Source organism: Hyaena hyaena, unplaced genomic scaffold (assembly GCF_003009895.1).
Source record: "Hyaena hyaena isolate Hyena2069 unplaced genomic scaffold, ASM300989v1 scaffold_13, whole genome shotgun sequence".
Lineage (NCBI taxonomy): Eukaryota > Metazoa > Chordata > Mammalia > Carnivora > Hyaenidae > Hyaena > Hyaena hyaena.
Window position 1 is genome coordinate 1,242,083 of NW_024080645.1, and position 27,004 is coordinate 1,269,086.

The following is a 27,004-nucleotide window of genomic DNA, read 5'->3' on the forward strand; positions in this document are numbered from 1 at the left end:
AGCAAATGCTGAGAGCAATGCAGCACCTCGAGAAGTTTCGTTTGTCGCTCAGGAGAATGCACAATGGTGCGGCCACTGGAGAAGACTGTTTGTCATCTCTTGTTAAGCTAACCGCACACTTAACCATATGACCCCGAAGCAAGCACGCTCCTAGGCTATTTACCTAATTGAATTAAAACCTACGTTAACACAAAAACCTATTTGCTGGGGCGGGGGGAATGTTCACCACAGATCTGTTCGTAGTCATCAAAAACCTAGAAGCACCTTTGGGACGCCTGGGTGGCTTAGTCGGTTGGGCGTCCGACTTTCGCTTAGGTCATGATCTCACGGTTCGTGGGTTCGAGCCCCGCGTCGGGCTCTGTGCTGACTGCCAGCTCAGAGCCTGGAGCCTGTTTCAGAGTCTGTATCTCCCTCTCTCTCTGACCCTCCCCTGCTCACGTGCGCTCTCTCTCTCTCTCCCCTAGAAATAAATAAAAATATTAAAAAAAAAAAAAACCTAGAAGCACGCAAGTTGTCTTTCGGGAGGGAAATGGACCATGTAGAGAATGACCATGTAGAATGGAAGATTGTTCGGTGAGAAAAGGACTAAGCTATGGATTCACACAACACGAATAAATCTGAAATGCAGAGGGGAAGCCGGGGGCATTCCAGGTGGTGCGATTACCCTGTATGATCCGGGGCTGGTAGATACGGACTTGGCATCCGCCCAGCATCCGGTAAACTTTACACCCAGAAATGGAGTTTTCACGTGTGCACACTTAAAAGGTTGGGAGACTCCAGAATATAAATGCATTGCAAACATGTGACATGACTTCACTGTAAGTAATTGGGGGGCTGTGGCGGGGCGGGGAACGGAGGGGTGGGTAATGGAGAGGAATCGACCTAAGTAACTTTGGAAAGATGGTGTTTTAATCAAAAACCAAAAACCATGAGGCTAAAGACCAGAAGAACTGATAGTAACCGCTGAAGCCTAGAGGCAGTGAAGTTGTTCTTCCCAGAGACGCGGGCCGACAATTCTGACCCTGCTGTGCCCCTTTCCTGGCGTTAGATGAGGCACTGGATGGGGGACTCAGGTTCCCATGGCTGGAGAAAGTTCTAGGTAAGCAAGGAGGACAAAGCACATCGTGTTGGGTTTTTCAGAGACCTCAATACGAATTCATGCTTAGGGGCGCCTGGGTGGCTCAGTCGGTTAAGCCTCCGACTTCGGTTCAGGTCGTGATCTCATGGTAGGTTCAAGCCCTTCGTCGGGCTCTGTGCTGACAGCTCAGAGCCTGGGGCCTGTTTCAGAGTCTGTGTCTCCCTATCTCTCTGGCCCTCCCCTGCTCACGCTGTCTCTCTCTAACTCAGAAATAAATAAAACATTTAAAATTCTTTTAATGAATTCATGCTTAAAAAAAAATTTTCTCAATTAGGTAGGCTCCATGTCCAACACGGGGCTCGAACTCATGACTCAGAGATCAAGAGTTGCCTGCTCTACTAACTGAGCCAGGCAGGTGCCCAGTATGAAGTCATGTTTAATTCAATTTAGATTACAGATGAAAGGTACAGAAATAATTATAAATACGTGCATATACACGCATAGGTGCATATACACGGGTTACAATGCATATGTGTATTTCCTAGCTCTGTCTACTGACAGGGACTAGAAGAAGCGACAGCCCAGTGCTCAGAACTTGGTCTGTATTACATGTTTCTAATGAAAGAAATCGGGGGTTTTGGAGAAATAGCCAATTCTGCAGCTAGGGCGGGGAGAACACAAGATGGACCTGAAGCATCCAGAAAGTTCTCCACAAAACAGAAAGATGGCGCATCTGGGTGGCTCAGGCAGTTGAACGTCCGACTTCAGCTCCGGTCATGATCTCACAGTTCATGGGTTTGAGCCTCGCATCAGGCTCTGTGCTGACAGCTCAGAGTATGGAACCTGCCACGAGTTCTCTGTCTCTCTCTCTCTCCCCCTCTACCACTCATGTTCTGTCTCTGTCTCTCAAAAATAAACACTAAAAAATATTTTTAATTAAAAAAAACAGGATGAGGGCATGTGAAGAGGATAAAAAAGCTAAACTAAAAGAATTCCCAATGAGGCTCCTGGGTAGCTCAGTTGCTTAAGAATCTGACTTCAGTTCAGGTCATGATCTCACAGTTTGGGAGTTCAAGCCTCTCATCGGGCTCTCTGCTGTCAACAAAGAGCTGGATTTGGATCTTCCGTCTCCCTCTCTCTGCTTTTCCCCCACTTGCGCGTGCTTTCTCTCTCCAAATAACAATAAACATTAGAACATAATAATTTAAAAAATCAGTGTTCATAATCACAACGGGAAAAAGGTAGACAACCAAATAATGAGGTATTAGATTATAACCCAAAGTATAAAATAAATATCCATGAGTCCATAGCAGTATAAAGGATTGAACGAATGAATGAATGAATGAGAACAAATCTTTCTTACAGAAGAAAGAGGTAGAGTTTACTGGCTCTCCCCTCACTTTGAGCACAGACTGTGCTCAGTGACTTGTTTCCAAAGAGTAAAGTATAAGACGTAATTTTTTCCAGTGGAATAAAGTTTCAGAAAAAGTACCTTCTTCTTTCCCCAGGTGATCAAGGCAAACATGTCAGTGGCCAGTCCCATGGGCAGCATTGTCTGAAACAATATCACAAGAAGTATACCTTACCTCTGTAGTCTTTCTCCCAAGACCCCATAACCCTGGTATAACCTTCGGAAAAACACCGGACAAACCAAGCCACCAATCCACCAACCCACCGCAGAGCTATCCAAGTCTGGTCCCAGACCAGAGGAGATGAAAGAACCTGATGGTATAAGTGTATGTGGCATTCTGGGCGCCATCTTGGAACAGAAGGGTGTTTATTGGAAAAGGTAGTGAAATCCGAATAAAATATGGAGGGTAGGTCATAATAATGTGCCAACGTTGGCTTCTCAGTTGTGACAAATGTGTAGTGATGAAGTAAGCCTGACAACGGGGGATACTGGGTAAGGGATGGATAGACAGGGACCCTCGAACTGTCTTCACAGAGTTTCTACAGATATGAAAGTACTCCAGGGGCGCCTGCGTGGTTACGTAAGCATCTGACTTCGGCTCAGGTCAGGATCTCAGTTTGTGAGTTGGAGCCCCAGGTCAGGCTCTGTGCTGACAGCTCAGAGCCTGGAGCCTGTTTTGGATTCTGTGTCTCCCTCTCTCTCTGCCCCTCCTCTGCTCATGCTTTCTCTCTCTCTCTCTCTCTCTCTCTCAAAAATAAATAAACATTAAAAAAAAAAAAGTACTCTAAAACTTTCCAAGGTGGGTGGGGCTTGAGAAGGCACAGACTCCTTGCTGATTGGCCACGAGCACAGGGGCCGCATAACTGGGCAGGTGGACAGGGAAGAGAGAGGAACCCAAAGAAGCTGCAAAGTCCGAGTGGGCTGCGGGGGCAAGGTCTTGTCCGCTGACTTCGAATCCCGGCTCTGCCTTATGTCAAGTGGGTGATTTTGGGCAAATTCTTTGCTCTCAAAAAACCTAATGTCCAACATGATGGCGGTAGGAGGTGGGGCTTTGGAAGGTACTTTGCTCTTGAGAGTGGACCCCTCATGAATGGGATTGGCCTCTCATAAAAGAGGCCAGAGAGTTCCTTTCCCCCTTCCAGCACATAAAGGACTCAGCAAGAAGGCACCTACCATCTATGAACCTGAAAATCAGGCCCTTGCTAGGCACCGAATCTGCTGGTAACTTAATCTCGGACTTCCCAGCCTCAAGAACTGTGAGAAGTACATTTCCGTTATTTATAAACTACCCAATCTCTAATGTTTTGTAATAGCAGCAAGAACGGGCTAAGACATCCTTCTACCTCTCTGAGCCTCAGTTTTCTCCTCCGTAAAATGGAGCAATAGTAATACTTTCCTGATGGTCTCCACTTTGAGGCTGATAATGACATCTCTGTACATGTCTTTAGGTGAACATCTGTGCATGTAACTGTTGAAATAATTACCTAAGAGTTGCTAGATCAGAAGGCATGCATGTGCTCAGCTGCGGTAGATACTTCCCAACGGTGTTTCGAAGTGGTGATACCCCTCCGAGAGATTTCACATATTTAATTTTGCAGAGAATGAAATCCACAGTCACTCTACCTGTGACTTTACCAGTCACTCAGAAAATGGAAAGTTGAGAAAAAGAAACCAAACACAAAAGAGAACATGTTCTGGGGCACCTGGGTGGTTTGGGTGGTTAAGCGTCTGACTTAAGTCATGATCTCATGGTCATGAGATCGGGCCCCACATCCGTCTCCATGCTGGGCATGGGGCCTGCTTAAGATTCTCTCTCTTTCTGTCTCTGCCCCCCGCCAAAAAATAAGAAGAAATATATATATATAAAAAGAAAAGTGTGTGTTCTGTAATTGTGTGTAAGTGTGTGTGTATACACATATTTTACATATATGGTAAAACTAACCAATGGCTTAGAAGTCAGAATAGTGGTTACTCTTGGTGGATGGCTAGGGACTGACAGAGGGTCTCTTGGGGGCTGGAAATGTTCTGTTTCTTGCTCTGGTGGCTACAGGGTGTGTTCACTATGTGAAAATCCACCAAAGTTTGTGTTTTGAATATGTGTCACATTTTGGGGAAAATTTATATTAAAGAAGATTCTAAGGGGGCGCCTGGGTGGTTCAGTCGGTTAAGCATCTGACTTCGGCTCAGGACATGATCTCACGTCCGTGGGTTCGAGCCCCACGTCGGGCTCTGTGCTGACAGCTCAGAGCCTGGAGCCTGCTTCATATTCTGTGTCTCCCTCTCTCTCTGCCCCTCCCCTGCTTTCTCACTCTGTCTCTCAAAATAAAGATATAAAAGAAATTTTTTTAAAGAAGATTCTAGGGGCATGTGTGTGGCTCAGTTGGTAAAGCATTCTACTCCTGACCTGGCTGCCAGGTGGAGAATGGTTCTAGAGAAATGAGAGAGAACCAGAGACCAGCTAGGAGGCTCGAGCAGTGGTGCAGGAGAGAGATGGTGGTTGCTAGGGGCAGTGGGGCTGAGGCGTGGGGAGCCGTAAAGAAAGGCTAAACGCTGGAAGTATTTTGGAAGCTGAGCTGACAAGACTTGCAGGTAAACAAGATGTATGGGATTAGGCAAGAGAGAAGTCAAGGATGACACTCAGGCTCTGGCCTGACCAACTGAGTAGAAGGCAGTGACTTTTACTGAAATAAATTGTCTGTCACTCCTCTCTCATCCACACCCCTGAGGCTCCTATTCTCCAGGCCTGGGCATAGTGCCCAGCAAGAGAAAGGAAGCACCCAGAAACTATTTATGGAATGAATGAAATGACTTTCCCCGCTGGGCAGACCCAGAACCAGGGGGTGGAGGGGATGCGAAGCAGATTATATACAAGAGAAGGAAGGGCTTAAGTCACAGGGATAAAAGGCACAGAATAGAAATGTGGCCAATGATACTGTGATGCTGCTGTGTGGTGACAGTGGGGACGGTGTTTGCCAGTATAACGTGTTGTACTCCTGAAACTGACGTGACATCGTGTGTCAAATATCCTCAAATAAAAATATCTTTTTCAGTTTATTTTATTGGGGCGCCTGGGTAGCTCAGTCACTTAAGTATCTGACCTCCACTCAGGTCACGATCTCCTGCTCATGAATTCAAGCCCCGCATCAGGCTCTGTGCTGACAGCTCAGAGCCTGGACCTGCTTCGGATTCTGTGTCTCCTTCTCTCTCAGCCCCTCCCCAGCTCATGTGCTCGCTCGCTCTCTCTCTCTCTCTCTCTCTCTCTCTCTCTCTCAAAATAACTAAACATTTAGGGGTGCCTGGGTAGCTTAGTCGGTTAAGCGTCNTTTAGGGGTGCCTGGGTAGCTTAGTCGGTTAAGCGTCCGACTTTCACTTAGGTCATGATCTCGCGGTTCATGGGTTCGAGCCCCGCGTCGGGCTCTGTGCTGACTGCCAGCTCAGAGCCTGGAGCCTGTTTCAGTCTGTGACTCCTTCTCTCTCTGACCCTCCCCTGCTCACGCTGTCTCTCTCTCTCTCTCCTAGAAATAAATAAAACATTAAAATAAACATTTAAAATATTTATTTTTAAGAGAGAGCAGGGGAGGGGCAGAGAGAGAGAATCCCAAGCAGGTTCCACACTGTCCACACAGCACCCTATGTGGGGCTCAAACTCACAAACCTTGAGATCCTGACCCAAGCTGAAATCAAGGATTGGACACTTAACCGACTGAGCCACCCAGGCGCCCCTCAAATAAAAATAATTTTTAAAAAGAGAGAGAGGAGCGTATGGCTGGCTCCGTTGGTAGAGCACGAAACTCGATCTCGGGGGTTGGGAGATTGACCCCCATGTTGGGTGTGGAGCCTATTTAAAAAAAATTAGGGAAGATTTAAAAATAATAAGTACTCAGCACTTCTCCCTGCTGTTCGTAAAAATAAATAAAAAGAATAATTAAAAGACAAGGAAGCACTCCCCAGTGTTGGTAGCTGTGTCCGAAATGAGGGGGGAGGGGGGCGGACGGCCTTCAGGGGTAGTGGCCTCCCTGAGAGTGAAGAGATTGAAGCAAAGGGCGCATGTTAGGATAGAGTAGGTGAGGGGCAGGGAGGCCAGGGGAGCTCCGAGGTCTACACCACCTCCAGGATGCTGGTTTATGATTACCCATCAGCACTCCCCAGCTCCAAACAAGAGCAGAGGAGGGAAGGGCTTCCCGGCGTAGGCTCCGTCCCCTGCTGTCCACTATTGGTGACCGCAGGCATCACGTGAGCTTGAGCAGAGCTGCCCGGCAGCCCCACGCTCACACCCTCCAAGTCCACGCCCCCTTTCCCAAACCAGATGCTCTGAACACACATCATGATCTGTGAACAAACGGCCAGGCCCGGGGACCAAACAACCTCCTTTTGTTTTGAAGCCAGAGACCAAAGGCCAGGAGCCAGTGCTGGCGAATCAATATGCTTTCAGTAGAAAAACGTAAAAGTGTTTTCTCACTGAAACCAAAAGGGCTTGGCCAAATTCTGAGGCTCCTTTATGAGATTTTCTGTCCTTTGGCTGGGGCCTCAGCTGACCGCTGTCCTCGCCGATTTCTCCTGAGACTCCCTCGACTCCGACAAAGTTCCTCTTCTCTGATTACCTGCAGCCCTGACCCTCCGACCCAGCCAAGATCTATTTATAGCAAAGTAACGCCCTGAGAGGTCTTCTCACCTGGACTGTCTGCTTCTCTGAGACAGGAGCCATGGACGGTACAGAAAGATTTAGATCTGGAACCTGGCTCCTAACCAGCTTCACATCTTACCTGCGTGGTGACCTTTACCAAGCTGCCTCCTCTGCCACCATTATTTTCTTCATGTAAAGCTTGGCTCCTTTCCTCCTTCCCAGGGGGTCGGTGACCTGAGGCAAAGTTGCCTCCTGGGCCCAGAGAGGTCCTAGGAGTCCTCAGCTATGCCACAGGCCCCCATCTGGGCCGGGAGATTTGGTCTGCAGCGTACGAAGGATGTAGAAGAACTGCCTTAGAAAGATCTATTTTTATAGGGCGCTGCTCAAAGCCTTTCTACACGGGCCAGCTGGACATCTGGACAAACCGTCGCATGAATGAGACCAGCGCAAGGCCGTTTCCGGAAGAACATCCAGTCCTTCCCTGGAAATTGTTTAAAAAAACAAAATTAACCCAAGTAAATTTGATGATCTAACTGGCTTTATGAAATGATTTGCGCATTGGGCAGCGTCCCGTCTGCTGAGTGGAAAGGAGTTCCGTCAGGCTACAGAAGAGGAACGATTTTAAAGGCAGAGAGGAAGGAGGAAGGAAAGGAAAGTATTCACCAAGAATGCATTGTTTGAGGCAAGCTTGTCCGGAGAGCAATGGAAAGGGTCTATCGGTAAACTTGCTAGTGCTGACCAGGAAATTCCACGTTGCCTGGTTAAAGGTTACATTCCTGGGAGGGTCGAAAGTTCGGTTAGGTTAGGTATTAAGTCTTGGTTTACTGATGTGAGGCCTTAACATAAGTGACTCCATTTTGGGTCTGTGGCTTTCATTGGAACACAGTCAAACTTGAAGAAGGCTGGATGGAGTCAGGGCCCCAGATTGGGCAGGGTTGAGAGGTGGTCAGCAAACCGCAGGCCCAGGAGGGTTATTCACTGGCTAATCCCCATACCACCCAACGCCCAATCATCTCCCAGCTGGAAGGGCCTCTCTCTTTTTTTTTTTTTTTTTTTTTTTAAAAAACTTTAATGTTTTTTTATTTCTGAGAGAGAGACAGCGTGAGCAGAGGAGGGTCAGAGAGAGAGGGAGACACAGAATCTGAAATAGGCTCCAGGCTCTGAGCTGACTGTCAGCACAGAGCCCGACACGGGGCTCGAACCCACAAACTCTGAGATCATGACCTGAGCCAAAGTCAGATGCTTAACTGACTGAGCCACCCAGGTGCCTCTGGAAGGGCCTCTCTTTAAGGATCCGGTAGCCTCTTCTAAGCAAAGATCATGGCCCTGTTGGGAATGGCATGTCTCCCTTTTCTTACTACTGTCTGTTCCCTTCCAAGCCAGAAGCCCTGCTTGTCAGATGCTCTTTCTGCCATTTCTCACAAGAAAAAGTCAACCCTCTCAATGAACAGAGAGCAGACTTAAAATTTCTGACTTTTGCTCCATACCTACTGCTCTGCAGCTCTGGCCTCAAAGCCGCCTTGAACTCAACCAGAGTCCCAGCAGATGTCAGATGAACTGCCACAACATTGCCGGGTGACTGGGTTGGTCAGCCCAGCCTTTCACAAATTTCAGATCCACCTCTGCACACCTGAAGAGAGCCCAGCTTGGCTGTACGGGGTGACCTCTCACCAGAAAGGGGAGTTTGGACTTCATTTCCTGTCCCAATCGCCATCCACATATGTGGCCAGTGGCCAATAGCCTCCCTACCTACCCCTGACTGTGTTCATTCATTCATTCATTCAAACATATTCATTGAGCAATGAATGTGTGGTGGGAGGATCCACTCAGAACCTGAGAGCTGATGTAAAGAGTATTTTTTTAATTTTTATTTTATTTTCCTTAAGTAAACCCTATGCCCGACGTGGGGCTTGAATTTATGACCCTGAGATTAAGAGTCACATGTTCTACTGACTGAGCCAGTCAGGGGCCCCAAGAATATTTTAAGCTGAAGACATTTGAGATTTAACAGATGAAGGAAAAAGCCTTCTGGGAGCTTCCATATCTGACTAAAAGCAGAACTTCTAAGAAATGAGGATTGCCATAAATTTCTTCCTTGGGGCAAGTCTATTCCCAGGAAAGTGTGAACCTACTATAAATCCTCTCTCCAGAGGAGTTTTATGGCCCTGAAGACAGAAAAATGATTCATACCTTGATAGACAAACATTATCACAAACATTCTTACGTCTCCTTTGTTCTAAAGAAATTTCTTCCCATGGAAAATTTTCTCCCCCTTTCCTCTCGCCTACTAAGTTAGATATACAAGCCCCTAATCCTCACCCTCTCATTTGAGTTACTCATCATTAAGCACTCTGATGTGTAAATAAATTATTTTTCATTTGTCAATTGGTCTTTTGTCAGTTTAATTCACAGGCCCTCAGTGACACAAATTAAGAGGGTGAAAGGAAAGTTTTTTTTCCTCCCCAACACTGGTTTGTACTGAATCTTCTTTGACCCTTCAGTTCTCAGCAGGGCCTTGAATCCTAAACAGCTTACCTAGCATTGCCAACCTCTTGATCCTAAAACATTAAACTCTTCTCATGGGGCCCTTGGGGATGTCCCTGTCCCTAGCCTTACTCTCCTGCTGTCCTCCCTCTCCAAGTATCTACTCACCTCAGCAGAGGAACTGCCTGGTCTTGAGCTCAGAACCTACTCCTTCCCTAGCACAACCACGGGCGTAGGCCATTTGTCTTTCTGGAAATTAGATTCTAGATTCTACTTGTCTTTCTAGAATCTAGAATGTTGATCGATGCCCTGGGGGCCCCTGCCAGACAGTACGGTGACTTTTGGTGAAAGGGCTTTTGGCACAGAGTCCAGAAGCCTCCAAAACCTCACCAGCAACGTGACTTGCAGAAAATGCCTCATTTTCCCAACAACCCCACTCCTCATTGCTGAATCAGATACCCCCACATTTCCAGAGGCAGTACCACTTAATCCCGAATGGACAGTGTTCCTGGGGGGATACTGAGTTAGTACTTCACACAACCCTGCCCCAGCCCCTTAAAGGGCCACACACACAAAGACCCATGCCTGAGCTTTGAAATGATCACCTGTAAAGGTGCAATTGCATTCTGAGCAAGGGCTGCCCTTCCCTCTGCCACTGTGGGGGGGGGGGGGGGAAGAGGGGGGAGGGGAAGTCAATCTTCTGGTGCTCTCTGTGTTTGGGAATGTAAAGTTGAGTGTCTCCAGAGGCATCCAGGAAGGTGGAAATAAAGCTTCTGGAAGCTACTTGATGCAAACAGATGAGAAAATCATCAGCTCTAAGGTGGCAAACCCACGCCTTGAAAACTGGGGGGGGGGGCTCCATTTGGGGCACAAGCAGGGCCAAGGCAGAGCCTCTGTGCTTTTGCCTGCCTGGCTCTGCGAAGCCACCTGCCCTCCTCTCTGGCCAGCTCCCCCGCATCTTGGAACAGAAGGAGGGGCATGTGGGAGCAAAGAGGTTCTGAGTGTCTGCAGGTCATGAGGCAACTTTCGGAGCTCTTGAGGTCCTGGGGTTCTGGATCTTCCAAATTGAGGCTGAAGCTTGTTGTGCCATTTTTGTTGTGAGAAACTGCAACCAGCTAATATAATGTGTGGGTCCCAGAGCAAAATGAAATACAAGGCCTTTTGTTCAAAAAGTATTAAGTATTTCAAGGGGCGCCTGGGTGGCTCAGTCGGTTGAGCGTCTGACTTCTGCTCAAGTCATGATCTCAAGGTTCCGGAGTTTGAAGCCCACATGGGGCTGGCTGCTGTCAGCCCGTCAACACAGCACAGACCCCGCTTTGGATTCTCTGTCCCCCTCTCTCTCCCCCCAAAATAAATAAATATTTTTTAAAATTAAGATTTTCAAGATGAAATGGCAGAGCTATATTTTTTTAAGTTTACTTATTTTGAGACAAAGACAGAGTAAGTGGGGGAGAAGCAGAGAGAGAGGAAGAGAGAGAATTCTAAGCAGGCTCTGCACTGTCAGCACAGAGCCCGATGCAGGGCTTGAACTCATGAAGCCATGAGATTGTGACTTGAGCCAAAACCAAGAACCAGATGCTTACCCGACTGAGCCACCCAGCCACCCAGCCACCCAGCCACCTCTACAGCAGAGCTTTAAGTCAAGCGTGGGTCCTGCCCAGCAAGGGGTCCTGGGAGACCGGTCACTCACCCAGGAAGCCAGACCTGGGACAATTTGGGGCAAGTTCCTTTCTGTCCCTCCGATCAAAGGAAGTAGCTGGGACCTGCACAGAACCAGGTATCTAGATAGAGCTAAAATTCGGTTTGTTCTCACAGCCTATCCACGAAACTGTCCTCTCCTTGAGGGAAGTGACCATCTTCCCCACCTTTTGTGACCATAGTGCCAGGCACACAGTAGGGGTTCAATAAATGTTACAGGAGCCTGATGTTCTCAAGTTCTTACTGATCCCAGAAGCTCCCTTTCAAAGAGGACTGGTCTGCCAGTAGCTTCTGTCGATGTCCTGTTTCCTGGCTCAGGGCACGGGACCCTGGGGGCTTGACGTCTGAGTCCCCACCCCCCTATGCCAGGGATTAGACTGCCCATTTCTCTAGTTTCCTTCCACACATGAACTCTTAGCCACCAGCTTGGCACTTCCCTCCAGTTCCAATACTGCAGATGGTATTACAGATACTGCCTCTTCCCTGGAAAACAAACATCTTATTAGCCAATCATGAATTTCAGAGGACGGTACAAAATGTTACGCTTCCCATAAGGGCAAGCCTTGGCCAGAGACCCAGCACCCGTTTCTCTCTCTGCAAACCCTCCCGGTCTTCTTTGCGTCCTCTCCACCCCACCCCCTTGCAAGCCTGGCTTCACCCCGGCAGCTGCCCTGTGGGAATCCACCGTGTGGGTTCTTCTTCGCCCGTGGAATCTTCTTCCAGGTTCCATCCTAGGAAAATGGGCGGGATGGGGGCTCCGGGGGCCTCAGGCCTATCAGACTGATTAGGTGACAGTCAGCAGGGCGGGCAGACCTTTCTGTCCCCTCCCCTAACTGGACCTTCATCATTAATCTAGAAGACCTCTTCCCACTAGGATGGGAGAGAAGGAGCCGAGGGGGGGAGGGGGGCTCACAAAACCAGTCGGTCCCCTTGAACTACAAGCCATGGACGATCCCCTTACCCACGCTTGCAGAGTGGCCCTGGAAAGTTACAAATGTCTTGTTAAATTCCCCGTCCTCAATACTGAGCATTTAGTACCTGCCAGGCCTGACACCGGATGCCAAAGGGTGACCAGAGGACCTGACGCCCGGTGGGGAAGCGAGCTGTGTAACAAGGCAAACAGCAGTAAGGGCTGCATCATAGCTTCTCGCAAAGACTGCCTCTCTGTAAGGCCTCCAGCTGCAGCTCTGATTCTGATGCCCCTCCTTTTTTTTAAAAATGTTTATTTTTGAGAGCGTGCACAGGGTGGGGGAGGGGGAGAGAGAGAGGGAAAGAGAGGATCCAAATTGCGCTCCAAGCTGACGGCAGAGAGCCTGCCGCAGGCCTCCAGCTCAGGAACCATGAGATGAGAGCTGGATGCTTAACCCGCCCGAGCCACTCAGGCGCCCCTCCTGCCTTTCGATCCAGATGTGTCCGCAGAACTGTAAACCCATTTCCTGGATGATGCAGCAAACGGATGCCCCCTTGGTGCTGGGCCTCGAGGATGAACGTGGAAGAAGGGCTCCCCCAAGGTCCTTTCCTTCAGACTCAGCTCCAGGCACCTTGGAGTGGCAGTCCCCTTTGGCTTCCCCCACGCCTCCCAGAGAAGCGTCAGGCCACTACTGTCCTGGACTCCTCCTCCCTCCCCCCCCACCCCACCCCGGGGAGACCCATGGGCTCCTCTCTGCCTACTCCAAGCACCCTGACTGGTCCCCTGATGCGGGAGGTCTCCAGCCTGCATCAACCGGCATCACCTCCGTGAAGCTGCCAGCAGCGCGCGCACACACACACACACACACCCCGGAATGGGCTCCGACCCACACCATGCCCCTCAGTTCTCAGGAACCGGGCCCTGCCCTCCGCACACCGCGTGCCCCTCCTCGCCACAACCAGGGAGCAAGAATGTCCTGTTCCCTTCAAGGTCCTTCTAGCCAGACTCAGGACCAAACTGACCTGAGACACATTAACAGGAGAAAATCAATTACAATTTCATATATTCCGAGAACCCACACAGACGTGGACTTTCCAAAGACAATCAGGCAAAATGAGGTATGTTCGGTCACTCTGAACGAAGAAGGGGGGCAGGGGCCTGGACCTCAAAGGGAAGAGATGCAATTCATAGGACAATGTAAAGAGTAACTGTTCTGTGAACAAGTGCTCGCTGGGCCACTCAGAAACAATGGACCGAGAGGACTTCGAGCGACAAGCCCGGCCAAGTTCCTCTGTGGCCAAGTACTTAGTTCATGTTCTAATGTAGTTGTGTGTCCTGACGCCTGTCTTCCGGACCAGCTCCTCTATCTAAATTCTTCTTAGGCAATAAGGGCGAGGTAAAGAGCTTTTCCAGAATCTGATGGGTTTCAATTTTTTTGTAATTCAAAATCATCTTTATGCCAAAGTAGCCCATCGTGGGGCAGCCTGCCCTTGGGCCCCCATAGGACCCCCCAAATGACTGCCCTTTGCTAACGCTGCCCTGGGTTAAATACACATCAAAACCACAATGAGATACCACCTCACACCTGTCAGAGTGACTAACATTAACAACTCAGGCAACAATGGATGTTGGTGAGGATGCTGAGTAAGAGGAGCTCTTTTCCACTGTTGGTGGGAATGCAAACTGGTGCGGCCACTCTGGAAAACAGTGTGAAGGTTCCTCAAAAATTAAAAATAGAACTACCCTATGACCCGGCAATTGCACTACTAGGTATTTCTCCAAGGGACACAGGTGTGCTGTTTCGTAGGGGCACGTGCACCCCAATGTTTATAGCCGCGCTATTGACAGTAGCCAGAGTATGGAAAGAGCCCAAATGTCCATCGATGGATGAATGGATAGAGAAGATGTGGTATATGTATACAATGGAATATTACTAGGAAATCAAAAAGAATGAAATCTTGCCATTTGCAACTACATGGATGGAACTCGAGGGTATTATGCTAAGTGAACTTTGTCACAGAAAGACAAATACCGTATGACTTCACTCATATGAGGAATTTAAAATACAAAGCAGATAAACAAAAGGGAAGGAAAGCAAAAAACAATATAAAAGCAGGGAGGGGGTCAAAACATAAGAGACTCTTAAATATGGAGAACAGACAGAGGGTTACTGGAGGGGCTGTGGGAGGGGGGAGGGCCTACATGGGTGAGGGGCATTAAGGAATCTACTCCGGAAATCGTTGTTGCGCTAGATGCTAACTAACTTGGATGTAAATTTAAAAAATAAATTAAAAACATACAGTAAAAATAAATTAATTACAGCTGCCCTGGGTTGGGGCGCCTGGGGGGCTCAGTTGGTTAAACATCTGACTTTGGCCCAGGTCATGATCTCCTGGTCCCTGAGTTCAAGCCCCACATCGGGGTCTATGCTGACAGCTCAGAGCCTGTTTGGGATTCTCTCTTTCCCTCTCTCTCTGTCCCTCCCCTGCTTGCTCATGCATGCACGTGTGCTCTATCTATCAAAAATAATTAAAGATGCCCTGGGTCATGTCTCCCCCAGTGCCAGATTTAGGGACTCCCTTCCTCTTTTTTTTTTTTTTTTTTTTTTTTTTTTTTTTTTTTTTTTTTTTTTTTTTTTTTTTTTTTTTTTTTTTTTTTTTTTTTGGAGAGAGAGAGACAGCGTGAGCAGGGGAGGGTCAGAGAGAGAGGGAGTCACAGACAGAAACAGGCTCCAGGCTCTGAGCCGGCAGTCAGCACAGAGCCCGACGCGGGGCTCGAACCCACGAACCGCGAGATCATGACCTAAGCGAAAGTCGGACGCTTAACCGACTAAGCCACCCAGGCCCGGGGACTCCCTTCCTCTTGGAGGCAGGCTGGACCCTGGCCAACACAAAGCCTCCCCCCCTCCCCCCTCCCCCCTCTCCTCCCCTCTCCCCACCCCCCAGCAGGCTCTTCTATTTCTGCTCTTCCAACAAAATTTCTCCCAGTAGAGACTCTGGCTGTAGCCTGCCCTCCTCCTTTGTTCATCGGGGCTCCCTCCTTTCATCAGATCTTACTGTGCCCATTTCACAGTTGGGAAGACCAGGCACAGAGAAACCTCTCGCTTGCTGTTCGCTCAGGGACACAGCAGCTGGGCCTTTTGCTGGGAAGCCTGGGCTCTGAGGGCGAGCCGAGTGGCTCCTGGCTCGGAAGGCTGGCTCTCCGGGGAAGAGAAGCCGCCAGAGCCGCAGCCACGAGCAGCTCCCAGGCTCTCGGCTCGCTGCAGCCAGCCCTCCCATCCCCCCTCAGCCAGCAAGCTTGGACTGGGAGCCAGGCGCCCAGGGGGCACCGGAAACCGCCTGCAGCCTCCTAGGGGACCTTTCAGACCCAGTTGTTTTTGAGGACCAGAGAGCCTTGCAGGAGACTGGCAACGGGGGGCTGGAATTGGGGCTCTTTGTAGAGGAAGCATCACTACGCACTTAACCACAGGTGACATTCCCTCAGCAGCCCACACTGGCTAGCTCTCCCTGCCCCCCTGCCCCCTTACCCCCTACCCCCTACCCCCTACCCTCTCCCCCCACGCAGTCCCAGAAGGCTGGCTGGCACTGAGAGCGAGCACAGAGAGTTCCTTCCCAGTGTGGCAATTAGCTCCAGACATGGGAGCAGATGCACATTCTCAGGGTCCAAAGGCCTTGGCAGGGACAGCACCAGCTGCCCATCGCCAGCAAGGCCGTTAAAAAGGAGGTGAGGCGTGGGATCCGGTCCCTTGGAGGGGCCACCATGGGACCCACCGGGCGGCCATCAGGCCTTGGCAGGAAGAGAAAACATTTTTGCTCTCAGAGAGAGTAAAGAGAAAGGCGGCATGGCCCAGCAGGCCAACTTCTGCCAGTCTTGAAGGGTTGCAGAACAAAACCCTTTTCTCCAGGCCCTCGAACCTTCTGCCAGCCTGGGCCGTTGATTGGTTCCTTCCCAGCTCTGGGGAGGTGTGGCGATCAGGGCTGCCCAGAGCCCACCGAGGAGAGGCCCTGAATAGACACACAGACCAGGAGGCCCTGGCCGGCGGATGCTACTTCCCAGAGCCGGCCTCACGGGCTCTGCATCCCGAGAGACCCACATTCGCCACCCAGGCCGCCTGACGTCTGTGACCGGCAAGGTCCTCTTGTTTAGAATCGCACAGACTGGGTATGGAAACCTAAGTTCGTGTTCATAAGGACGTGCGGAGCGCGTGTACAGTGTGCTTCCATTCAAGGAGGCGGGGGAGGGCAGGCACCACGTGTGTGCACACTTGCTCGTGTGTGCCCTGAGTGTGTCTGGAAGGACAAACCAAACCAAACAAAAAAATGGGCTGTTTGGATTGACTCCAGGAAGGGAAATGAGCAGCTGGCCGAGGAACATGCGAGGGAGGGAGGCTTTTTTAGAAGACACATTTCGGAGCTCTCAAGTTTTGAATGGTTTCAACTACTATTATATATTAAGAATATATCATTTGAATTAGATAGACAAAACCCAAGGGAGCCCACCCCAAGAGGCCCATCTGCAGGGGGAGCACGTGCTTCTATCTGTGGTTTCTCTTCCCAGCCTCTCCCTCACCCAGCTGGCCCCTCCTCCACCAAGACGGCATGCCTACTGTATACTGGGCATTCGGCAAGTCCACTGGGACACCAGCACATCTAAGGAAACTCGCAGAGCTTCTAGTTTCGTTGGAAACTAAGAGCAGACAAGTATCTGTTCTTGAAGTCCCGGCTCTGCCATTCCCTGGCCCGGTGACCTCGAGTCAGACACTTCTCAGCTGGCAGCCTCTGCTTCCTCATCTGTAAAATGGGCTTTGAAAAAGCACCGGCCTAGCTTGTTCTGAGGATTAAACGATAATCCATAGAAGGCATGTAAACTGTCTATTGCAAGGGTCCAACTCATAGCTCTATCGGCGACTGCTGTCATGCGAGAGAGAAAGGGGAAAGGTGCACTTTTAAAAAATTTTTATTTATTTTGGAGCGCCTGGGTGGCTTAGTCGGTTAGGCGTCCGACTTTCGCTTGGGTCATGATCTCGCGGTTCGTGGGTTCGAGCCCCGCGTCGGGCTCTGTGCTGACTGCCGGCTCGGAGCCTGGAGCCTGTTTCAGTCTGTGACTCCCTCTCTCTCTGACCCTCCCCTGCTCATGCTGTCTCTCTCTCTCTCTCCTAGAAATAAATAAAACATAAAAAAATTTTTTTTTTAAATTTTTATTTATTTTGAGAGACAGTGGGAGCCGCAGAGGGGCAGAGAAAGAGAGAGTCCCAAGCAGGCTCCTCACTGTCATCTCAGAATCCAGTGTGGGGCTTGAACCCACAAAACCCTGAGATCGTGACCTGAGCCACAAACCAAGAGTCGGATGCTTCACCAACTGAGCCACCTAGGAAAGATGCATTTTAAGAGGGCCAGGGGGACCTGGGTTGCTCAGTCTGTTAAGCGTCTGACTCTTGACTTTGGCTCAGGTCATAATCTCATGAGTTCATGAATTTGAGCCCCACATTGGGTTCCTTGTGCTAACAGTGTGGGACCTGCTTGGAATTCTCTCTCTCTCTCTCTCTCTCTCTCTCTCTCTCTCTCTCATCCTCCTGCATGTGCTCTTTCTAAATTAAAATTTTTTTTCAAATTTTTTATTAAAAAAATAACACATGGGGGCGCCTGGGTGGCTCAGTTGGTTAAGCATCTGACTTCAGCTCAGGTCATGAACTTGTGGTCCAGTCTGTGGGTTCGAGCCCCACTTCGGGCTCTGTGCTGACAGCTCAGAGCTTGGAGCCTGCTTCAGATTCTGCGTCTCCCTCTCTCTCTGCTCTTCCCCACTCACACTCTGTCTGTCTGTCTGTCTCTCTCTCTCTCAAAAATGAATAAGCATTAAAAAAAATTTTTTTTTAAAAGACAGGACCAAACTTTGGATGAATGACTGAAGCTTACACAGCATTATCATTACTGGGATCCCCAGAGAGAATGCCAGGCTAGTCTAGAAGACACCATGAGCAAATGGATCTTGCATTGGGCCTTGAATCAGAGAAAAAAGATGCCATTGCAAGGAAGAGGCTCAGTGATGGCAAAATGGGGGCTGGGAATGAGGCGGGCATGTGAGGCTGGAGGAAACCAAGATCGCAGGCTTTGTCTTTGGGGAATTAGCCCCTTGTCCTGCAAGTGAAGCCCCAGGGGCTGAAGGCAGCCTCTGCGGTCCTTCCTAGCAGCACCCAGGCTTGGCCAGAGGCACCCTCGGGGCACCCGGGTGGCTCAGTCGGTTAAGCGTCTGACTTTGCTCAGGTCATGAACTCATGGTTAGTGAGGTTGAGCCCCGCTCCAGGCTCTTTGCTGTTGGCATGGAACCCATTTAGATCCTCTGTCCTCCTCTCTGTCTGCCTCTCACCCACTCATTCTCTCTCTCTCTCTCAAAAATAAGCTTTGAAAAATAAAATACAGTGGCCTCACTGATCCCCCACCTCCTGGAAGTCATGCCCTTGTGTGATGCCCTCCCTTTGAGTGTGAGCTAGACCTGATCACGTGCTTATAAGGAGGAGAATATGGCACAAGGGTCAAGTGTGAGATGAGGGTGCATCTCACTGGTACCCCTTCTCTCTGGCTGTCCTCACAGGCCGCCCTGACAGGAAGGACCACTTGGCAATGAACCAAAGGCAGCCTCTCCAACCTGGCGGTCCTAAGTCCTACCAGCAACACCATGGTGAGCTTGCAAACGGGTCCTGCCACGGTAGAGACTTCAGATAAGACTGCAGCCCCTGACGGCTTCGGGAGAAACTCAGAATAGGCGGGCCAGCTCCACTGTTCAGATTCCTGATGCACACAAAGTGTGAGATAATATGTGTACATTGTTGGAGCACTGGGGTGGCTCAGGCAGCTGAGCATCTGACTCACGATTTCCACTCAGGTCATGACCTCATGGTCATGAGATCAAGCCTCACGTCGGGTTCCATGTTGGGTGAGGAGATTTTTCTCTCCCTCTCCGTCTGTCCCTCCCCCATGCATGTGCACACATACTCATGCACTCTCAAAAAAAACAAAAAAAAAAAACAAACCAAAAAAGCAGTTATTTAAAAAAAAAAAAAAAAAGCTTGGGGCGCCTGGGTGGCTCAGTCAGTTAAGTATCTGACTTCAGCTCCGGTCATGATCTCATGGTTCGTGGGTTCGAGCCCCACATCAGGGTCTGTGCTAACAGCTCAGAGCCTGGAGCCGGCTTCAGATTCTGTGTCTCCCTCTCTCTCTGACCCTCCCCTGCTAGTGCTCTGTATCTCTCTGTCTCTCAGAAATAAATAAAACATTAAAAAAAATTTTTTTTTTAACTTTCAAGGGTACCTGGGTGGCTCAGTTGGTTAAGCGTCTGACTTCGGCTCAGGTCATGATCTCATGGTGCGTGAGTTCAAGCCCTGCATCGGGCTCTGTGCTGACAGCTCAGAACTTGGAGCCTGCTTCAGATTCTGTGTGTGTCTCTCTCTCTGCCCCTCCCCCATTCGTGCTTGGTCTCTCTCTCTCTCTCTCTCTCTCAAAAAACATTAAAAAAAGTAAAAAATAAAAAATGTTTTAAAAGTTTCAAAAAGTATGAAATAAACAAGTGTGCGTTGTTTTAAGCCTCTGTTTTGGAATCCTGTGTTATGCAGCAATGTACAACTAATAAGTTATGCATATAATTTTGTAAACTAACTTTAAAGCCTGGCAAACCACATAAGCATTCTCCTTTATCATATCTCTCTTCACACATCATGCTTGCTTATTGCATAATCCTTCATCCATAATTTAACTATCCTGCTCTTGCGGGTCCTTTGAATTATTTTCCAGTTTTCATTGTGCAGTTAACATGCTTAAAGCATCATCTATAAGACAGTTTCTTCAGAGCCTTTGTCCGTAAGAATTACCGGGTCCAAGAGCATGCTACATGCCACTTAACGGTAGGAGTTATGATCAGCTCACCACCCTAGCTCTTTAAGATACAGTTTATCCTTTTAAATCCTGGATCTATAGACCAGACTGCTCAACACAGTTGCCATAAGGTCACACTGAGAGCCAAGGATTTGGCTGGAGTCAGAGGTTAATATCTTAGAGAAGCCATAAAACAAGAGGTTCAGGTTCAATTTTCCTTTCCAGAGCATTTGGTACTGAAGGAAATTGAGGACACACCTTCTAGATTCTGATTACTACAAACTCAAAACTGTACATCTCAGCAACTCCCTTTCCCTACTGTCTCTCAGGGTTACCATTTATCACTGTGTGACCTTGAGCAAGTACTTAACCTCTCTGTGCCCCAATGTCCTCATATATAAAAGTAAATCCTCCCCTTTCTCGTATGTTCCAAAGAAGTAGCTACTACATGCTAGTCAGGACGTTCTATGTGCTGGCTTGTGAATTAGCCAGGAAGCTAATGAAGCTTTCAGAACCCTCATTTGCCAAGATTCTGTACCTAATTTTGTACAATGTTTAGAACTGTATAATTCCAATTTATACATGATTTGCAATTGTATAATTACAGAAGAGGGCCCCCAATTTTATAAGCTTCCAGGCCTCAAAAGCCTGGGTTGATCCCTAAGAAAGGTGGTAACGTATGTGTTGGTTATAAATATTGAATGAGATAATGTGGTTAATGACTTAAAATAGTGTCCAGCACATAGAACGTCCTGACTAGCATATAGTGGCTACTTCTTTGGAACATATGAGAATAGAACTTGCTTTCTTATTTGAGGCGCCAGTGTGGCTTAGTTGGTTAAGCATCCGACTTCAGCTCAGGTCATGATCTTGGGGTTCATGAGTTTGAATGCCACATTGGGCTCTGTGCTCAGAGCACAGAGCCTGCTTGGGATCCTCTGTCCCCCTCTCTCTGCCCCTCCGCTGCTCATGCTTGCTCTCTCTCTCAAAAATAAACCTGGGTGGTTCAGTTGGTTTAGTGTCTGACTTCGGCTCAGGTCATGATCTCACAGTTTGTGGGTTCGAGCCCCGCGTCGGGCTCTGTGCTGACAGCTCAGAGCCTGGAGCCTGCTTCGGATTCTGTGTCTCCCTCTCTCTCTGACCCTCCCCTGCTAGTGCTCTGTCTCTGTCTCTCAAAAATAAATAAACGTTGGAAATTTTTAAATAAACATTAGAAACTTGCTTCCTTTCCTTTGTTCATACATGTAACGACTTCAAGAAACTTAATTTACAAAAACCCAAATTTTAGAAAAGATAAAGCAGAGGGTGATCATTCTACCTATAAGAGAACTCACTGACTTTACTTCCTCCCCCTACCCCCCAAGTAATCTCTATGCCCAGGGGCGCCCGAGTGGCTCAGTCAGTTGGGTGGCCGACTTCAGCTCAGGTCATGATCTCATAGTTAATGAGTTTGAGCCCAGCGACGGGCTCTGTGCTGACAGTTCAGAGCCTGGAGCCTGCTTCGGATTCTGTGTCTCCCTCTCTCTCTGACCCTCCCCTGATCACACTCTGTGTCTCTTTCTCAAATAAATAAATGAATAAATGAATGAATGAATAAATAAATAAATAAATCTTAAAAAAAAAAAAAAAAAAAAACCTCTATGCCCAATGTAGGGCTTGAATTCACAACCCTGAGATGGATGGAGTCACATCTTCCAGGTACTGAGCTAGCTAGCCAGGCACCCCTCTGGCTTTATGTTTCTAGTTGATATCTGAAAAGCAGCGATCCATCCACTGGCCAACCAACCAAATTATTGGGACAGAGGAAGTGCCCAGAAATCCTGAGAGGCTGTCCCTGAGGGGAACAGAGGAATCAACATGCCCTGGGGCCCTGTGTGGCACTTCATTGCCAAAGCTGGAAGTGAGTGTGGGGGTTGGCCACAGCCTTCCAAACCTGGATGACAGGACCCTGCCTTGCTTTTGTTTTGTTTTGTTTTTTGTAAACATCCAGATGACTTCCTTTTCTTTCTTTAAAAAAAAAAAAAAAAAATTTTTTTTAAAGTAATGAAGGAAAGAACCAAAGAAAGTAGGTGTCACTCAGGGCAAAGACAATAATGAGGAGGTTGAGACCAGGTAAATAAAGCCGGGAGTAAACAACAGTAGAAGGAGCCGTGGCTGGTGGAATGTGGGAGGGAGACGATCCAAGATGGGGGCAGCCAGGCAGTGACTCACCCCTCAGGCTTCGCAGTCCCTCCTCCCAGGCGGCCCCTTGGGGAGGCAGGGCTCAGCGCAGGGACACACCAGATAAACCCAGATAAACCCAGATAAACCAGATCAGGATCCCCTCCAGGATCTGTTGTTGTCTGCCCCCCCCACCCCCCTCGTTTTTGATTCCAGCCTCTCTCGCATCCTAAACCAGAGCCTGCATAAAGGATCCCTCTTTTTCATACCTGGCGCCCGATGGCTTGTGTGGCCACTTCCTCACATGTCCCATGACCTTGGCTGCACCCACATCTTCTAGATCAAACAGATCCCCTGAAAGTAATGACTCTAAGCCCTGGCAGTTCTGGGTAACAGAGTGGAAAGGGCAGCAGATGCCTCGGCTCACACGGTGTTCTCCCTTGTGTGACCTTGACAGTCATGTAAATTCTTCCCTCCCTCCCTCGCTGCCATAAGATGGGGGGAGTGGTAGCCACAGGGCCCACCTTACTTGAGTGTTGTGAAGACGGAGTGAGCTGCTGTGTGGGAAAGTGCTTTGCAGAAGGGAAGGGATGTAAGAAAGATAGATCATGGTGGTAAACTTGGGAAATTTCGAGTCCGGGCCTGATGTGGCACATTCTCTTTCCATGTCCTGCAGCGACCTGGAGATGCCACGTGGGCCCTTTCCCTAACCCCCCAGGGTCCGTCTGTCTGTCCCAGGCCAGTGCTCAGAGGTGTCCTAGGTGCCGGGTTGGACGGTGCCTGGGGCCTTGTGAGCAATTTCTCGCTTACTGTCCTCTCCCTGGGACCCATCTCCTTCATGTCTCCAACTTCCTGTTGATTCTTCCCAGCCTAGGATGGGAGCCCCTAGGAGGCAAGTCCCTGATGGCTGAGCACCCTCCCGGAAGGTGGGAACCCATCTCATCGAGTGTGTCAAGAGAAGGAAAAGGTCGGCACCTAGGTGGCTCAGTCGGTTAAGGGTCCAACTTCGGCTCAGGTCATGATCTCACAGTTCATGGGTTCGAGTCCCACATCGGGCTCTGTGCTGACAGCTAGCTCAGATCCTGGAGACTGCTTCTGATTCTGTGTCTCCCTTTCTCTGACCCTCCCCTGCTCACGCTGTCTCTCTCTTTCTCTCTCTCAGAAATAAATAAGACATTAAAAATTTAAAAAAAAAGAGAGAGAGAAGGGAAAGGTCTATGGTTGAAAAGTTTGGGAAATTCTGCTGACCCAGATTCAACTTTCTCTCCCTGCCCTTCCCTCCCTGCCCATCAAGGAGATAAACAGTAGCCTGCAGGGTTGGATTAACACAGTGACTAAGGGAATAGTTGGGGGGTTTTAGTTTTGGGGGTTATTTTATTTTTTAGTTAACATCTAAGTTAGTCAGCATCTAGTGCAGCAATGATTTCAGGAGTAGATTCCAGTGATCCGTCAGCTATGTGTGACACCCAGTGCTCTTCCCAACAAGTGTCTTCCTTGCTGCCCAGCACCCATTTAGCCCATCCCCCCACCCACGACCCCTCCGGCAGCCCTCTGTGTTGGGGTTGTTTTAAAGGCAATTTGCAAATACATGGAAGTAAATAGTAAAATGGGCCCTTCGGATCCCCTCCAACAATTACGGATAACTAAGAACTTGAAGGAGGAGGGATTCAGGCCCGAATTCCGGTCCGACCACCAGTTAGTGCTGAGATTCCGGGCAAGTTCAATCTTCCTAAGCCTGTTTCCTCACGCATTAAGTGGGAATGATAACTGGGAGTAATCACCTTGAGAACTCCTCTTTCTGGAGGAGTAAATGAAATAAGGCAGCTCTAAGGCACTAGCGGAATGTCCCCAACAAGGAACCGGCTGGGTCATTAGTGATAATCTTTGCTAGAGGCGCCGTGCTAGAGGCTAGGAGTGTGGGCCGTAGGGGCCCAGGGCAGGCTGCCCTAAGATGGGCCACTTTGGCAGGAAAGTCACGTTGAGTCAAAAGCAATCAAAACCTAGCAGTTTCCAGAAAAGCTCTTCACCTCCCCCACCTCCCCCTGCTGGTACCAGGAAGAGGCTATTAACAGAAATTCCTGTTTACCTAAGAAACACGTCTGTATAATAGGGCAACCTTTGTTTAACAAACATCTCCTCTGACCTTCCTGCTAATGGTCTTCCTTCCCTAGACCCACACCCCTCTCCTTAGCTCAAATAAGCATCATGGTGCTTGTCTTCGGAACTTTCAAGTCCCTGTGGATTCCCCATATGTACGCTATGAAATTTGATTTTCTCCGGTTAATCTGCCTCCTATCAATTTGATTCTTAGTCCAGCTAGAAGGACTTTGAAGAACAGGAAATTCTTCCTCCCCAACAGGGTTCTGGAGCCAGACTGCCAGCATTTGAATCCCAACTCTCAGTTGCTAGCTGTGTGACCTTGGACAAGCTGCTGACCCTCTCTGTGCCCCAGTATTTTAACAGCATTACCTACCTCGTGGGTGATTTGTTGGGCAAAACACTGGGAACAGTGTTTGGCACTTAGTAAGAGCTCAATAAAGGTTGGGCTTGGTACTGCTAATATGACCTGTTCAACCTCACTTCTTTTGGCACGTCGTACATTCCATTCACACCTATACGCATCCTCTTTCTGAAGTGGAATCTCGGAGTATCAGCTTTGGAAAAGTCTGGAAGAAGGAAAGTCTTAGGAGTTTCCCTTCCACTGGACCGTGTTGCTGAGGCTCCTGCCATTTCAGACCCGCGGGCCCAAGAGTTATATGTTCTGATTTTCTTGCTCTGGGTGTGGGTCACAGATTATTTCCGGGGCATTCAGAAATGCTTTTAGGTTAAGTTCACACAACCTTGAAAAGCTGGAGTCACAAACCAGGAGAGGCTTTGCAGAGCTCTCCACCCCCCAATAGCTGAACAAAAAGAATCTCATTTCTTGAAGACCTTCACAATGCTGCCTGACCCTTCACGGAGCCCCGTCACCTGGAAAGCTGGGCGTAGCATCTGTGGATGAGTCCATTTTGTTATTCTCCCCTCACAGAGCAGGCACTCACCAGGCATCCTGCGGTGCCAGCCCCGGGGTGAGGGGATGTGGCATGCCCAGTTTTCTCGGCAGGGGGTGGGGGGGGTCAGCTGGTCACTTCCCACATCTGGGCTTTCTTTTTTTGATAGGGTACACCCAGATAATATCCAGCGTCTCTTGAAAATCCTGCCTTTCGTCATTATGTAATTCTATTTTTTTTTAATGTTTATTTTTGAAAGAGAGAGCACGGGGGAAGGACAGAGAGAGAGAGAGGGAGACACAGAATCTAAAACAGGCTCCAGGTTCTGAGGTGTCAGCACAGAGCCCAACGTGGGGCTCAAACTCACAAACTGCGAGATCATGACCTGAGCCAAAGATGGACACTTAATTGACGAAGACACCCAGGCGCCCCTGTAATTCTATTTTTGACCTGAAATGCTACTATTCGAACAATCTGATTCTTTTGCCGAAACGAAGGGGGGAGTGGGAGAGAAAAACGGGGGCCTGTGGCTTCTGGAGCTGGTGGTTCATCTCTCAGCCTGCATCTGCCCGCACCACCTCCTGCATCCAGACGTTTACGGCAGTGGAAACCACAGCTCTTCCGCCGCGTTCAGACTGCGTGGCCAGCTCATCCCATCTGACCCCTTGTTTTGTTTACAGGTGGGGGTAGGGGGGTGGAGAACCATCAAAAAACCCTACTACCAGGATCCCAGACAGGCTGCGCCCATGACCTCGGGGAAGGCAGTGACCTGGGGAAATCTCAGCGGCCGGAGGAAGGCTGGGCCTTCTGCTGATGCCGCAGAGAGGATGCTGTGAACTGGCAAGGACAGCCTCTCTGCCCGCGTCCTGACCCCTTCACCCCACTGCCGGTTTCTATGATTGTGCTCCTGTGGACTCCTTGCAGCAAAATGACTTTACTCTCAGTTGTATTGATTGAAGAATGTAGTTGGGATGCCTGGGGGGCTCGGTCAGTTGAGCGTCTGACTCTTGGTTTCAGCTCAGGTCATGATCTCCCGATTGGTGGGTTGAAGCCCCACATCTGGTTCTGCACTGACAGCACAGAGCCTGCTTGGGATTCTCTCTCCACCCCCTCCCCCTCCCCCTCTGGCATGGCATGTATTCTCTCTCTCTCTTTCTCTCTCTCAAAATGAAGAAATAAACGTTAAAAAAAAAAAAAGTTTGGGGCACCTGGGTGGCTCATTCAATTAAATGTCCAACATCAGCTCCGTTCATGATCTCACGGTTTGTAAGTTTGAGCCCCGCATCGGGCTCTGTGCTGTCAGTGTGGAGCACATTTCAGATCCCCTGCCCCCCCCCCCTCTCGCTCAGTCTCTCTCTCTCTTCCCCTCCCCGAATTGTGTGCATGTGTGTGCACTCTTTCAAAAATAAATAAACTTTTAAAAAAAAAGTTAAATAAATCAAGCAAGCTGTTAAGAAGGGCAGTTGTCACTCTGAAAAGAAAGATGACCACGAGCGGTAGGTTGAATCACAGTCCCCATTATGCACTGTCCCTTCCTGTAAGAGGATCGTTGGTCCCTTCCACGAGCTGTGTGGCGTCTCCCGGAGGACAGACCTCTCCCACCCCACTGTCAGGCGTGGCCATGTGGTCCAGGTGACCTGCGAGGTGAAGGTGGGAAAGCAGGTGCCCGCAGACTGCACGTTTCCTCCCGAAGTCTCGCTCTTCCCGTGGGCCGTGAGGATCCCGGGTTCCAGACAGCGGCCCCTCCTTCAACCTGGGTTCCGGGCTGGAGAGTCGCATGAGGG